At 36.9% G+C, this 16,597-nt stretch overlaps 1 long non-coding RNA gene across 1 annotated transcript; it reads right to left on the minus strand.

Moving 5' to 3' along the window:
- Positions 1–2,947: 2,947 nt before the first annotated feature.
- LOC147359377 (uncharacterized) lies at positions 2,948–8,648 on the minus strand. The gene is made up of 3 exons (XR_015140755.1): positions 8,269–8,648; positions 6,622–6,904; positions 2,948–4,528 (listed from the first exon to the last, which is right to left on the minus strand). It is a non-coding gene; the product is annotated as an uncharacterized LOC147359377 (long non-coding RNA).
- Between the last annotated feature and the right edge of the window lie 7,949 nt (positions 8,649–16,597).

Consider the following 16,597-nt stretch of genomic DNA (forward strand, 5'->3'; position numbering starts at 1 on the left):
AGTTCAGTCGCTCAGTCGTGTCCGACTCGTTGTAACCCCATGAACCGCAGCACACCAGTCCTCCCTGTCCATCACCAATTCCCGGAGTTCACCCAAACCCATGTCCATTGAGTCAGTGATGCCATCCAATCATCTCATCCTCTGTCATCCCCTTAAACTCCTGCCCTCAATCTTTCCTAGGATCAGGGTCTTTTCAAATGAGTCAACTCTTCACATCAGGTGGCCAAAGTATTGGAGTTTCAGCTCCAACATCAGTCCTACCAATGAACACCAGGACTGATCTCCTTTAAGATGAACTGGTTGGATCTTCTTGAAGTCCAGAGGACTCTCATGAGTCTTCTCCAACACCACAGTTCAAAAGCATCAATTCTTTGGCCCTCGGCTTTCTTTATAGTCTGACTCTCACATCCATACATGACCACTGGAAAAACCATAGCCTTGACTAGATGGACCTTTGTTGACAAAGTAATGTCTCTACTGTAAATATGCAAATAAAAGACCTGATAATGCCCTAACCTCTCACTTCTGACTAACCTTAAGACTCTGTACAAGTAGGAAATGAAGTATATGGTAGAGTGTAAACTTCTTGGCTGAGTATTGAAGGCATGCCTCAAAAAGCACCTATCAGTTCAGTTCAGTCACTCAGTCGTGTCTGACTCTTTGCAACCCCATGAATCGCAGCACGCCAGGCCTCCCTGTCCATCACCAACTCCCGGAGTTCACTCAAACTCATGTCCATTGAGTCGGTGATGCCATCCAGCCATCTCATCTTCTGTCGTCCCCTTCTCCTCCTGCCCCCAATCCCTCCCAGAAACAGAGTCTTTTCCAATGAGTCAACTCTTCACATGAGGTGGCCAAAGTACTGGAGTTTCAGCTTTAGCATCATTCCTTCCAAAGAAATCCCAGGGCTGATCTCCTTCAGAATGGACTGGTTGGATCTCCTTGCAGTCCAAGGGACTCTCAAGAGTCTTCTCCAACACTACAGTTCAAAAGCATCAATTCTTTGGTGCTCAGCTTTCTTCACAGTCCAACTCTCACATCCATATATGACTACTGGAAAAACCATAGCCTTGACTAGACGGACCTTTTTTGGCAAAGTAATGTCTCTGCTTTAAAAAGCACCTATAGTCTCTTGAAAAATACTGAGAGACTTAATGATTCAAGACATTTAAGGAATCTCTGTTAAATCATTACCTGACCACAAAGCTAACCAGTGGAAACTTTTAGTGGGCACACACACACACACAAAAGATAGAAACTTATCAAAATTAGTTCTCAGAAAAGCTGCTAAACAAAAAACTGCTTCAACAAGTGGCAGTTATATCAAATCCTGAAGATGGAGCAGAATCTAATTTTCAGAGTGCTACACTATATCATTTGAAATGTCCAGTTTTCAACAAGAAATTACAAGACATGCAAATAACAAGAAAGAATTATACAAACTCAGGATTAAGTTGTCAATATACACTGTCCCTGAGGAAGTTAGACACTGGACAAACTAAAGACTTAATCAGTTATGCTGAAAATGTTCAAGGAATAAGAAGATAATGCCTAAAGAAATATAGAATTAAAATGATGTTTCATTGAATAGAGGCTTATCAATAAAAAAATCCAAATAACAAGAAGCAGTCAAATAGAGATTCTAAAGTTGAAATGTAAAATTGGTTTTATGAAAAGTTAAACAATATTGACAAGTGTTTAAAAAAGGAAAAAAGAAGATTCAAATATTAAAACTATGAATGAAAGGGGAAACATTACTATTAACCATTCAAAACTATAAGGGAATACAATGAACAGTTGTAGGTCAATAAATTAGAAAAAGTGGAAGATTTCATTAAAAGACACAAATTACCAAAATTAATTTGAGAAGAAATTTTGGGGAGGGAGGTAGATTGGGAGAATGGGACTGAGGTATACACATTGCTGCTAAGTCACTTTAGTCGTGTCCGACTCTGTGTGACCCCACAGACGGCAGCCCACCAGGCTCCCCCGTCCCTGGGATTCTCTAGGCAAAAACACTTGACTGAGTTGCCATTTCCTTCTCCAATGCATGAAAGTGAAAAGTAAAAGTGAAGTCGCTCAGTTGTGTCAGACTCTTAGCGACCCCATGGACTGCAGCCTACCAGGCTTCTGTCCATGGGGTTTTCCAGGCAAGAGTACTGGAGTGGGGTGCTATTGCCTTCTCTGGGTATACACACTACTATATATAAAATAGGTAACCTTAAAAAACTGGAAATAGAACTGCCTTATGACCCAGCAATCCCACTGCTGGGCATACACACTGAGGAAACCAGAACTGAAAGAGACACGTGTACCCCAATGTTCATCGCGGTACTGTTTATAATAGTCAGGACATGGAAGCAATCTAGATGTCCATCAGCAGATGAATGGATAAGAAAGCTGTGGTACATATATACAATGGAGTATTACTCAGCCATTAAAAAGCATACATTTGAATCAGTTCTAATGAGGTGGATGAAACTGGAGCCTGTTATACAGAGTGAAGTAAGCCAGAAAGAAAAACACCAATACAGTATACTAACATATATATGGAATTTAGAAAGATGGTAACAATAACCCTGTATACAAGACAGCAAAAGAGACACTAATGTATAGAACAGTCTTTTGGACTCTGTGGGAGAGGGAGAAGGTGGGATGATTTGGGAGAATGGCATTAAAACATGTATAATATCATATATGAAACGAGTCACCAGTCCAGGTTCGATGCACGATACTGGATGCTTGGGGCTGGTGCGCTGGGACGACCCAGAGGGATGGTACAGAGAGGGAGGAGGGAGGAGGGTTCAGGATGGGGAACAAGTGTATACCTGTGGTGGATTCATGTTGATATATGGCAAAACCAATATAATATTGTAAAGTTAAAAAATAAAATAAAATTTTTTAAAAGGGAAAAAAATAGGTAAAAATAGGTAAACAAGCACCTATAGCACAGGGAACTATGTTCAATATCTTATAATTACCTGTAATGGAAAAGAATCTGAAAAAGAATAGATAGATATGTGTATGTATAACTGAATCACTTTGTTGTACACCTGAAACTAACACAACATTGTAAATCAACTATACTTCAATTTAAGAAAAAGAAGTAAACCTATTCATCTATGGTCAAATTGTTTTAGATGAGGATGCAAGAACAGTCACTGAGGAAAACATAACTTTTTCAACAAATGGTGCTGAGACGGCTGCATATCCACATGCAGAAGAATGAATTCAGACCCATACTTCACACCATGCACAAAAATTAGCTTAAAATTAATCAAAAACCTAAACATAAGAGCTGAAACTCTAAAACTCTAACATAGATGTAAGTCATCATGAGCTTGCATTAGGCATGTTTTTCTCATACATAACCACAAAAATAACAGTCAAAGAAAAAATTGTTACACTGACTCCATCAAAACATAAAACTTTTGTACATCAAAAGTGAAGATACAATACACAGAATGGGAGAAAATATTTCAAATTATATATCTGATTAGGATCTAATATCCAGGTTGTACAAAGAACACTTATACCTCAACCCAATTTAAAATGGGCAAAGAATTTCAACAGATATTTTCCCAAAGAAGATACACAAGTAGCCAACAAGCACTTGAAAAGATCATTAAGAATCACTGATCACTAGGGAACTGCAAATTAAAACCACCAGCTACCACTCTCACTGGGATGACTTCAATTAAAAAAAAAACGTTGGTGAGGATGTAGAGAAACTGGAGTCCTTATATCCTGTTAGTGGGATTGCAAAATGGCACAGCTACTACTGAATCAGTTTAACATTTCCTAAAAATGTTAGACATAGAATTATCATATGACCCAGTGTATTAATCCTCTAGGGGTTCCATAACAAATTAATATAAATTGAATGACTTAAAACCATAGAAGTTTATTCTTTCACAGATCCTAAAGTTAGAAATCCAAAATCAGGCTGTGATTTCAGACCATGCTCTCTCTAAAGATTCTAGGGAAGATTCCCCCTTGCTTCTTCTAGCTTCCAGTGGTTATCAGTATCTTTAGCATTATTGGGCTTGTTGGTACATCACTCCAGTTTCTGTTTCTGTCTTCCCTTTATGTATGTCTGTCTCTGTATGTCCTGATTCCCCTCTTCTTATTGTTGTTCAGTTGCTAAGTTGTGTCCAACTCTTTGCAACCCCATGGACTGCAGCACACCAGGTTTCCTTGTCCTTCACCATCTCCCAGGGTTTGCTCAAACTCATGTCCATTGAGTCAGTGATGCCATCCAACCATCTCATCCTCTGTCAACCTCTTCTCCTCTTGCCCTCAATCTTTCCCAGCATCAGGGTCTTTTCCAATGAGTCAGCTCTTTGCATCAGGTGGCCAAAGGATTGGAGCTTCAGCTTCAGCATGAGTCCTTCCAATGAATATCCAAGGTGATTTCCTTTAGGATTGACTGGTTTGATCTCCATTCTGTCCAATGGACTCTCAAGAGTCTTCTCCAGCACTACAATTCCAAAGTGTTGATTCTTTGGCACTCCTCTTATAAGGACATCTATCATAGGATTAAAGTCTACCTTAACCCAACATCTTAATTTTATTACAGCTGCAAAAACCATATTTCTAGATAAGGTCATAGCAAAGACACCAAAGGTTAGAACCACAACATGGCCTTTGTGAGGAGGGATACAATTCAACCCATGACAATCAGCAATTCCACAACTAGGTATATACTCAAGATAATTGAAAATATGTTTCAAAAATATGAAAATTCAAACAAAATTTTGTACATGAATGCTCATAGGAGCATTATTCATAATAGCAAAAAGAGTAGAAACTTTCAATCAATTTCTACCAATTATTCAAATTTGTGTCAGTTAGTAAGTGGATAAACAAATGTGGAGTATCCATATAATGGAATTCACCATAAAAATGACAAGTACTGAAACTTGCTACAACTGGCTGAGCCTTGAAAACATATGCTAAGGGAAAGAGGCCAGACAAATGGCCAGATAAACAATTTCATTTATATTAAATGTTCAGAATAAGCAAATCCATACAGAGAGGAAAGTAAATAGCAGTTAGAGGAAGGGGGAATTAGTGACTGCTAGTAGGTATGGTTAGATAGCATCACTAACTCAATGGACATGCATTTGCACAAACTCTGGGAGATAGTGGAGGACAGAGGGGCCTGGTGTGTGCCACAGCCCATGGGGTCACAAAGAGTAGGACATGACTTAGTGACTGAACAAGAACAACAAAATGGGTATGGGCTTTTGGTGCTGATGTAAGCTTTCTGAAACAGTAATTGTACAACCTTGTGAAAATACTAAAAACTACTCAAGTGTGCACTTTAAAATGATGAATTTCATGTTATGTGAGTCGAATCTCAATATAAAAAAATTAATGTAAAAAAATAAATTGCAAAGGTACATATTTTAATGCTAATCTGTAATGAGATTTTATTATACAGTCTTCCCTGGTAGCTCAGTGGTAAAGAATCCACCTACAATGTAGGCAGCGCAAGAGAAAAGGGCTCGATCCCTGGGTTGGGAAGATCCCCTGGCACAGGAAATGGCAACACACTACAGTATTCCTGCCTGGAGAATTCCATGGACAGAGGAGCCTGGCGGGCTCCATGGGGTTGCAAAAAGTTGGACACGACTGAGCTACTGAGCACACACAATTAGATTTCACACATTTTTATATTTGAAAATGTCTTTCACATAGATAGGTACTACCAGATACTGATAGCAATCCATAATCATATGATTTTAATTACAAATATTCATCACTTGGAAGGCATTTACATAATTCTGCTAGATTCTTTTCTTCGTATTTTTCTTTCAGCATGTCATTACACTGCAGATTACTTCTAAGTGAAGGTTACTTGCACTAAGTTAAATGGATTTTGAAATATGGAATTTCCCTTGCCTTTGCATTATGGTCTTAAAAATGCTTCTGGAAAAGATACCTACTACAAATCTGCATAGGAACGAAGGTCTCATTTCTTGTTTTAACACTGGACAGTATAGGAACTGTATAAAGAAGTCTAACATTACTTGAGATTCAAGAAACAAAATCAAAATGACTTTGCCTCATTTATACTTTACTCATGTATGCACTGTTTTCCTTGTAATTTTGGAGTAAGTACATTAACTTTGTTAAATTGCAGCAAAAGCTAATTTCTAAAGCCATTCAAATAGTAACAATTCAAAGAGGTTTTTTGCTTTCAGAAAAATTTCACTGTTAGCCCTTAATTCAAGAAAATCACAATGGATCACTACCATTGCTAAATCATTGAACTTCTGTGTGGAAGGGCAAGCTAGGATATTCTGCTTCTGTTTCTGATAAAAATTCACAGAATGCACAAATGAAGCCCATGAGAGTGTGTGAAGCCTACTCTTAAAACTACTGTTTCAAAAACAAATAACAGATTCAAATATTAATATTTCCTGCAAAGAACCACTAAATAACCAAGGGCTTTAAACAAGTTTTATTTTCAAAAGTTATGTTCATTTGTTCAACCAAATCTTTCCTGCTTCATTCACATTTTTACCACTAACAGATGTAACACATTTTAGCAAATACCACCCTTCAGGTTGTACTAAATTAATGTTTTCATAACTTACTTGAAAATATTCTCACCTGTAGTAGTTCCATGCTGACTTTTCATTGGGTTAATACTCTATCACTTTGTATTGATTCTTTGAATGCTGTGCTCAGTTGCTTCAGTCATGTCTGACTCTTTGAAACCCCTTGGACTGTAGCCTGCCAGGCTCCTCTGTCCATGGGATTTTTCAAGCAAGAACACTGGAGTGGTTGCCATGCTCTGCTCCCGGGGATCTTCCTGATCCAGACGCAGGAGATCCTGCATCTCCTGTATTGCAGGCAAATTTTTTACCACTGAGCCACCAAGGAAGCCCTGAATCTTTGAATAAACAGTAACAATTAAGGAATATCAATAACATTTTTCAATTCATCAAGAGCCAAGGAAATGAAATCATTTGCCTTCATTTTAAACTGACTACTGATGTCCCTCCTAATGTCTTCAACTCTTTGAGGAATCACTTTTGCCCAACAACTAATAATCTTAAATGTTTTCCCTCGACACATTTATTCTTCAGTTGCTGCAAACAAGATTTAATTAACTCACCATCAGAAATCCTTGCTTGGCTAACAAATGGACCACTTGAAAGCTTGTTTTGGTTGTAGCCTCACTTTTTATTTTTGGAAAAAAATTTTACTATGATGATATGTTTCATTGAAAATTTCTAATTTTTCCTGATTGTTCTGTCCTATGTGTTGGGAATATCATGATGAATAGTCTAGTAATATCAATGTACATATATTACATTCTTTCAGCACAGCTGTTGAGTCATTCCACAATAAATAAATACTTCACCACCTAATTTGTTAACAAATTATTAATTTAAATGGTTAAACTCTACTGTGCCTTAAAAGCATATTTAAAGTCTAGTTTTCTCTTCTTGATGTGAAATGATGGGAATGCCCTGGTGATGAAAAAGTAAATATAATGTCATGGTACAGTGATATGTGATACACAAAATGCTGTCAACAGCATTATAACAGCATCACAGCAATTTATAGTGCATTGAGCAACAGTGGAAGGTAATGGGTATATCACATATAGCTTCTGTTACAATTACCCCATTCTGTTATCATAGAGTCACACGTAATACATAAAGGAATAAATGTTCCAATGAAACTTTACTTTGGACACTGACATGTGAATTTCATATAATACTCATATATTGAGAAATAATACACTTTTGATTTGGAAATGGTTGATTTCCAACCGTTTAAAAATGTTAAAGTATTTACCCACACAAATGAGTAAAAGAAAGACTGCAGAAATCTGAATAAGGTTTGTGGATTGTGTCAATAACTTGGATGTGATATTAAACTACACAGTTTGGCAAACTTCTACCACTGGGAGAAATTAGAGAAAGTTTATATGGATGCCTCTTTATTGTTTGCTATAATTTCACATGAACTTATAGTTACCTCAACAAAAATTTCTATTAAAAAATTCTTGACTGCAGATCATGTAAAACAATCAGCAGCCCATATTTGCACTATAGGTTATAGTTTGCTGACCCCTGGATTAGGCTAAAATTTCTTAGATATGGAACAAAAAGTATGATCCATAAAAGAATAAATTGATTAACTGGACTTCAGTAAAATTTAAAACTTCTACTCTTCAAAAAGACCCTGTTAAGAGAATAACAAAACAAGCCATTGACTGAGAAGAAACCTTTACAAAGTACATACCTGATAAGGGACTGTATTCAGAATACAAAAAGAACTCTCAAAATTCAGCACAAGTAGACAAAAGATTTGAACAGGCCCATCACCAAACAAGATATACAGATGACAAATAAGCATATCAAAAGATGCTTATTGCCGGGGACCAGCCCCGGCTGATCCAGGGTATTCGAAGCGGGGACGGCGACGGCAACTTATTTATTTAAATATTTATCAAAGATATAAAGAGTAATAGAATGAGGATAGCTCAGTGAGGAAATTCAGTGGAGAAAAGAGGCTGAAATAAGGATAGCTCAGTAGGAAAATTCAGTGAAGAAAAGAGGCTGAATAATTCAGCCAGAAGGTAAGAGAAAGAACGACATGGGGAGACCAAGTTTCGGTGAACAAGGCCCACACTTTATTTTCCAAAGTAGTTTTTATACCTTAAGTTGTGCATAGAGGATAATGGGGGAAGGGGTGGAGTCATGCAAGGACAGCAGCTCCTGGTCCTAATCGAAGCCAGGCTTTCAAACTTATCATATGCGAAAGTTCAGGTGAATTACATCATCTTCTGGCCAGGAGGCCTGTTAACATTTTAAGAAACTTGTCTTTCTCTAAAGGTGATTATTCCAAAGTCAGGCACCAGCCTCCAAAAAAGCATTGGACAAAGCTGCATTCCTATAGGGCAAAGGTGAGGTGGGCTCAATCAAGAAAAGAATTAACTCAAGGGTCCAAGGTTACAAACATTGAGGCTACTACTTACATTTCTATACACCCATTATATCAATCAATACACTGCTAAGGACACAGTAGGTAAGGGGTATGGAGACTTAGCTGCAAACATTGGCTCAATAAGTGAAAAACCCTTCACCAATACAATTTCTAATCAATCTTTTAACTACTCAAAGGAATCTGTGTTTAGACAGTTTAGAACATCTCCTGCCTCTCACAGTTGGGAGGCTCTGAACAATCACATGTGGCCAGAAAAACCTATTCAGGCAGGCTAGAGGATTTCCAAAGGAGTTTGTAGGTTAAACACTGTCACACCCAGGAATTATTAACTGGAGCTGTAAGCTAACTCTTTTTTCAGAGAGAGGTAGTGGGGGACAGCCCCCCGTAAAGTCAGAGGTGTAGGTGAAAGCACAAAGCATAAAGTAGGCAGACTCTGGTTTTGGGGGTAGATGCTCGAGCATTTCCAGGGAGACTCCTGAGGCTTGATCCCGCCTTTGCGTATGCCAAGCCTCCTTCCTCATGACCTTTGCCATGGGTGGAGCTCGCTCCCCGCAGCTTATCATTATTAATCATTAATAAAACACAAATTTAAATCACAATGAGATCACTGTACAACAATTAGAATGTCTAATATTAACAAAATGAACATACCAAGTGTTGGCAAAGATATGAAACAACTGAAAATCTCATGCACTGCTGCTAGAAACATAAAATTATATAATCATTTTTTTAAATAGTTTGTCAGTTTCTTAAAATGTTAAATACATATAGCCAGCCATTTCACTCATTGGGATTTACTCAAGGGAAAGGAAATATATGTTTATACAAAGACCTGTACACAAATGTTCAAAACAGCTTTATTTGAAAAGCCAAAAACTGAACACAAGTCAAATGTCCATCAATGTAAAGTGTGGTATATCCATACAATAAAATGCTACTCAGCATTAAAAATAATAAATTACTAATGCCTGGATAAGTCTTAAAGGATTATGATAAATGAAAAAAGACAGTCTTTTAGATATACTTGACTTACTACACTATTATTATCAGGTGTACAACATAGTGACTCAACATGTTTACAGATTACACATCATACACTTGTTATACTATATTCCTTGTACTGTATATTATAGCCCAGCAACTTAGTTTATAACTGGTGGTTTGTACCTCTTAATCCCCTTCCATTTCCCCCTCCTCTCACACTTTCCTGTGTGGTAACAACTAGTTCTTTCTTTATGAGTCCATTTCTGATTTGTTATATTTGTTCTTTTGTCTTTTAAATTCCACACGTAAGTGAAAACATGCTTTGTCTTTCTCAATCTGACTTATTTCACTAAGCATAATACCCTCCATGTCCATAAATGTCACAAATGGCTGAGATTTCATTTTTATATAATATTATATATTATTTTAATCATTTATTATATATTATGTATTATTATATAATCTTTTAAGTAATATTCCATTGTATATATGTGCCACATCCTATTTATCCACTCACTTGTCAACAAGCTCTTACATTACTTCCATATTTTGGCTATGCTGCTAATAATAATGCTGCTGTGAATACTGGGGTGCATATATCTTTTCAAATTAGTGTCTTCATTTTCCTCAGATAATTACCCAGGGGTGGAATTGCTGTGTTGAATGGTAGTTCTATTTTTAAATTTTTGAGGAACCTCTATACTGTTTTCGATAGCGGCTTCAAGTATGAGGTAGCTCACTGTGGTTTTGAGTTGCATTTTCCTCATGATTAATAATGCTGAGTATCTTTACATGTGCCTACTGATTATCTGTATGTCTTCTTTGGGAAAATGCCTATCCATTTTCCTCTGCTCATTTTTTAATTGGGTTTTTTGTTTTTTTCGAGTTGTATGAGTTCTTCATATATTTTGGAATTAAATCCTTTTCCAGTCATATCATTTGCAAATAGTTTCTCCCATTCAGTAAGTTCCCTTTTCATTTTGTTGATAGTTTCCTTTACTGTGTAAAAGTTTTCTTAGTTTTGAGAAGGTTTTATTTGTTTGCTTTGGAGTATTATTGCTTTACAATGTTGTGTTGGCTTTTGCCATACATCAGTATTAATCAGCTATATATATATATATACATAACCCCTCACTCTTGAGCCTCCCTCCCATCCACCCCCATCCCACCCTTTTAGGTCATCACAGAGCACTCAGCTGAGCTCCCTACGTTATACAGCACCTTCCCCCTTGCTATCTGCTTTATACACGATAGTGTATATATGTCAATGCTATTCTATCAATTTGCCTCATCCTCTCCTTCCCCATCCTATGTCCACATGTATGTTCTCTACATCTGCATCTGTATTCCTGCCCTTCAAATAGGTTCATCTGTACTATTTTTTTTAGATTCCATATATATGTTAATATATGGTTTTCTCTGACTTACTTCACTCTGTATGACAGACTCTAGGTCCATCCAGATCACTACAAATGACCCAATTTCATTCATTTTTATGACTAATATTTCATCATATATATATACTACATTCTTTATTCATTCCTCTGTGGATGGACATTTAGGTTGCTTCCATGTTCTGGCTATTATGAATAGGTCCAATTTGCTTATTTTCACTTTTGTTCCCTTTGCCTGAGAATACAGATCCAAAAAAAAAACCTGCTTAGATTAATGTTAAAGAGTATACTGCCTATGTTTTCTTCTAGGACTTTTTTCTTTTTGAGATTCCCTTTTTTTTTTTAATTTATGTACAATTTTTAAAGATTACACTCTATTTACAGTTATTATAAAGTATTTGCTATATTCCCCATGTTGTACGACACATCATTGTAGCCTATCTTACACGCACTAGTTTGTACCTCCCTCTCCCCAATCCCTATATTGCCTCTCCTCCTCCTTCCCACTAGCAATTACTAGTTTTTTCCTACATCTGTGGCTCAAACTCTTCTGCAACTCTTCCGTCAGTTTCATAGTTGAGTAGGGGTGGAGGAAAGCAAAAGTTCTGTTCTGACTTAAACAGGTTCAGTTCAGTTCAGATCAGTCGCTCAGTCATGTCTGACTCTTTGCAACCCCATAAATTGCAGTATGCCAGGCCTCCCTGTCCATCACCAACTCCCAGAGTTCACTCAGACTCACGCCCATCGAGTCAGTGATGCCATCCAGGCCATCTCATCCTCTGTCGTCCCCTTCTCCTGCCCCCAATCCCTCCCAGCATCAGAATCTTTTCCAATGAGTCAACTCTTCGCATGAGGTGGCCAAAGTACTGGAGTTTCAGCTTTAGCATCATTCCTTCCAAAGAAATCTCAGGGCTGATCTCCTTCAGAATGGACTGGTTGGCTCTCCTTGCAGTCCAGGGTACTCTCAAGAGTCTTCTCCAGCATCAATTATTCGGCGCTCAGCTTTCTTCACAGTCCAACTTTCACATCCATACATGACCACTGGAAAAACCATAGCCTTGACTAGACAGACAAAACATAATAAGAAAATGTACTGCATAAGCCTTGATTGTACCCTGGATCAATTACATGACATTTTTTTAAAAGAGTAAAAATATCAATAATTGCGAAGAGTTCTAGGGGAAGGAAGAAAGGTTTACTGTTCTGTGTTGTACAAGTTCTATGGGTTTTAACAAATGCATAATGAAATGTATTCATTATTGCAGTTTCATATAGAATAGTTTTACTACTCTAAAAATACCCTGCATCTCATCCATTCATCCCTCTCTTCCTTCAATGAAATATAAGCCAGTTTTTTCAGAAGTCTGACAAAACTGAAAAGAATCTCTGGTTTTAAAAAAAAGAAAGCTCAATTACTAATACTAGGATTGAAAGAAGGAAAATCGCTAAGATCTTACAGATACTTAAAAAAAGATACTATTGTAAAACAATTTTTGCAAAATAGTTTTATTAGACAGATACTTAAAAGAAGATACTAGTGTAAAACAATTTTTGCAAAATATTTTTGATTAGATGAAATAGACAAACTCCTTAAAGATACAAATTACCAAAGCTGATTTTAGAAAAAAACAGAACATCTGAATAGCCCTCCTATCAATCAGAGAAAATAAATCAGAATAAACTCTTCTCATAAATAAAACTCCAGGCCCAGATAGCCTCACTGGTGAATTATTTCAACTACTCGAGAAAGGAATAATATTAGTTCTATAGATAGAATTCTTAGAAAATAGAGGAGGAGGGACCTCGCCTCTATTTTATGAGACAAGCTGATTTTATGAGACAAGCCTTTCCCTAATAACAATAAAAGGCAAAGACATGGCAAGAAATTTTAAGACTAATATGCTTCATGTACATAGAAGAAAAAATCTTAATAAAATATAAGCAAATTAAATCCAGCAATACATAAAAGTGTTATACATTATGACCAAATAGGGTTTTCCTGAGAATACAAGATTGATAAAATAAATCAATCGATTTATTTAACAGATAAATAAAATAAATTGAAAATAAATCAGTTTAATTCATCATATTAGAAGAATGAAGGAGAAAAGACATCTGAGATTCTCAAATCAATGCATAAAAAATACTTAATAAACTTTAATACCTATCTTAACTTTTAAATCTCAGAAAACTGGGGCTAGAAAACTTCCTCAACTTGATAAAAAAAAGCATCTACTAAAGATTTATAGCTACTAAAAAACCCACAACTAACATCATGCTTAATAGTGAAGACAATATTTTCCCCTCAAAGACCAGAAACAAGGCATATATCTGCTCTGACAACTTCTGTTCAACACTGTTGAGGTCCTACTAGTGAAATAATGAAAGAAAATAAATAAAAGGCATACTACTTGAAAAAGAAGATGTAAACTATCTTACCATGAAAAAGAAATTATTATATACATAGAAGACACCAATACATATCAAAAAGGTACTAAAATTTAATAAGTGAATTTAGAAAGCTTACAGGTGTAAGGCCAATATATACCAATCTGTGGTATTTATATATCTTAGCATGAAATTAGAAGATGAAATTTAAAGAATAATTCCATTTTCATTATCATTAAAAATAAAATACTTAGGAATAAATTTAATAGGATATACACACTGAAAATTATAAAATACTGTTGAGAAAAAATTAAAGACCAATACAGATAAGGAAATACTGAAAAACTCAACTGGGTTAAGAAGTAAATCTTCTCATCCTAAATTGGCCCAAAGAGTCAAAGCAATCCTAATCATGGGAGGGAACTTTGGAAGAGAACGGATACTATACTAACAGTCCCTTCACTGTTCACCTGAAAGGATCACAACGTTAATAATTGACCACACCCCAATACAAAATAAAAAGTTAGGGAAAAAAAAAAAAACAAGCAACCCTAATCAAAACTCTATCCTTTCTTTGTAAAGTCTGACAAGTTAATTACAATATTTATTATGAAACTATAATGGACATGGGTTTGGATAGACTCCGGCAGTTGGTGGTGGACAGGGAGGCCTGGCGTGCTGCGGTTCATGGGGTCGCAAAGAGTCGGACATGACAGCAACTGAACTGAACTGAAAGGACCTAAAACAGTGAAAACAATACTGAAATAGAACAAAGTTACAGGGCTTAAGACTACCTATTTCAAACTTGCTGCTGCTACTGCTGCTAAGTCGCTTCAGTCGTGTCCGACTCTGTGCGACCCCACAGACGGCAGCCCACCAGGCTCTGTCGTCCCTGGGATTCTCCAGGCAAGAACACTGGAGTGGGTTGCCATTTCCTTCTCCAATGCATGAAAGTGAAAAAGGAAGTGAAGTCGCTCAGTCGTGTCTGACTATTTGAGACCCCATGGATTGCAGCCTACCAGGCTCCTCCATCCATGGGATTTTCCAGGCAAGAGTACAGGAGTGGGGTGCCATTGCCTTCTCCTATTTCAAACTTACAGATACAGTAATCAAAACATTATTCGCTGGCCTACGGACAGACATACACAGCAATGGACCAAGAGAGACAGCCCAGTAATAGTTTAGAATAGACTAGAATAGAATAGAATAGATAGTCAATTTTAGAATAGAATAGAATAGATAGTCAATTTATTATTTACAAAGGTGCTATGATAACTATATGGGGAAAGGACAGTCTTTTCAACAAATTGTTCTGGAACAACTGGAAATCCATCTGGAAAGAAAGAAATTTCAATCCTTACCTCATACCACAGACCAAAATAATCCAAAATGGCTCACAAACCTAAATGCAAATTACAGATCTCCTAGAAGAAAATATAGGAGAAAATCTTTGAGACTTTGGAGTAGGCAAATACTGATTTGCTTTGGCTTCTCTGGTAGCTCAGATGGTAAAGAATCTGCCTGCCATGCAGGAGACCTGGGTTTAATCCCTGGGTTGGGAAGATCCCCTAGAGAAGGGAATGGCAACCCACTCTCATATTCTTGCCTGGAGAATTCCATGGACATAGGAGCCTGGCGGGCTGCAATCCATGGGGTGGCAAAGAGTGGAACATGACTGAGTAACTAACACTTTGACCGTGGTCAATAAAATGTGAATGGCTATGAAGTGAGAGCTTTAAGAGCCAGGACATGATTTAACATGTTCCCTTTTCCAAGTAATCATGAAAGCATCTGTCCAGACAGAAGTTCTGTCAAAGATTCTGCCCATTATTTGTGGACATGTGTGTGAAAGTTAAATTTTTGTATTGTTAAGTCACTGAAATTTGGGCATTCTTTGTTACTGAAGCATATTCTAGCCCGATAAGTAATAAATGGATTGGTTATTCAATCCAAATGCTATTTTTCTTAGAAATGTAAGGATTTGTTGACAATTTTAATATAGAAAGCTGGTATATCATCAATTGAGAACTTCCATCAACTATGAAATTAGAGGTAGAACCTCGAAGAAGAGATGTGCTATTGAAGGTGACATCTGTCCAACCTCTGAGTGATGCAAAGAAAAATTGAAAAGTATGATTAAAGAGTGCCCAAAGAATGGTATGGAGTCATTTCTACTGAACCACTGCTCTAAATTTTAAATCTCCATATTTTTATTCTACATAAAGGTGACCCCATACTAACAGCCATACTCAGCCTTCTTACTAAACCTAACAAAAATTATAAAGAAATGAAGAGTTAACTGCAACCAACTGGCTTAAGGACTAATTAAGTGGCTTGACTTTATGGTGGCCTTTAAGTCCAAATATTACAATGACACACTCATGTTTGTCCATTCATTTTCTTTGTAAATAGCAAATAAATCACTGTTTTTGACCCAGAACACTTCCCCTTTTTTAGCTGACAAATGGAAGCTAGAAATGGTATGCCAACATTTCACATGAAGCTATCCATCTCCTTCCCAGGTCTGATCCACACACATTCCAAAAGATTAACACAAAAAATGTAATCTAAGTGTTTCTTCCCTTTCCCAAAGTGCACACATTGAGGCTGCTTTACAACAACCGGGATCATCCAGTTTTGCATGTGGAGCTTGTTAAGTGCTGAGCCAGAAGAAAAGTCAGCCTGATGGGAAGAAGAAAAAAACCTGTGTTGCTCTATGACCATGGCCAGTAGATTGCATTCAGTTAACTTCAGGCATAATCCATCATTGACAGAGCCAATTTGTTAATGTACATTCTCTGGCTAAATTAGGCCACAGACCTGCTGCCTAGCATACCATTATATGCATAGACATGCCA

Source organism: Bos grunniens, chromosome 14 (genome assembly GCF_055505025.1).
Source record: "Bos grunniens cultivar Pamir isolate PY7600 chromosome 14, Bosgru_T2T1.0, whole genome shotgun sequence".
Classification (NCBI taxonomy): Eukaryota; Metazoa; Chordata; class Mammalia; order Artiodactyla; family Bovidae; genus Bos; species Bos grunniens.